Raw genomic sequence first — 557 nt, 5'->3', positions numbered from 1 at the left:
TTTTTAAACTTATTTCGCTAAGTTTAAATTTTGGGCTACCCGCATCCAAGAAACGCCCAAAGAACCTTTAATTACATTTGATTAGTGGCATAATATCTTAAAAATATCGTGCAGATTTTTTTTAGAGAGTTTTTAAGCGCGCAAACATAAAAAAATGTTCATGATTAATCCGAACTTTTTTTTTGTAACCTTTTAAATCAAACTTTGATTGGGCTTACTAAACCAGGTAGATATTTTGGGTTGGGCTCGTCCCGGTAAAGCAGAAAACACCTTTAATGACATTGAAATAGTTGAAGAAGATATCCAGGATGTCGTCAAGCCAGTCTTTAGACAGTTTCGAAGTGCGCAAATAAGGTATTTTTATGATTAATCCTACACACTTTTGGTAACATTTTCTTAACATCTTTTTTCAAGCTTATTTCGCTAAGAAAAAATTTTGGCCTACCCGCATCCAAGAAACGCCCAAAGAACCTTTAATTACATTTGATTAGTGGCATAATATCTTAAAAATATCGTGCAGATTTTTTTTAGACAGTTTTTAAGCGCGCAAACATAAA

This window comes from Porites lutea, chromosome 4 (assembly GCF_958299795.1).
Source record: "Porites lutea chromosome 4, jaPorLute2.1, whole genome shotgun sequence".
Classification (NCBI taxonomy): domain Eukaryota; kingdom Metazoa; phylum Cnidaria; class Anthozoa; order Scleractinia; family Poritidae; genus Porites; species Porites lutea.
Note: the sequence above shows the minus strand (reverse complement) of the source record.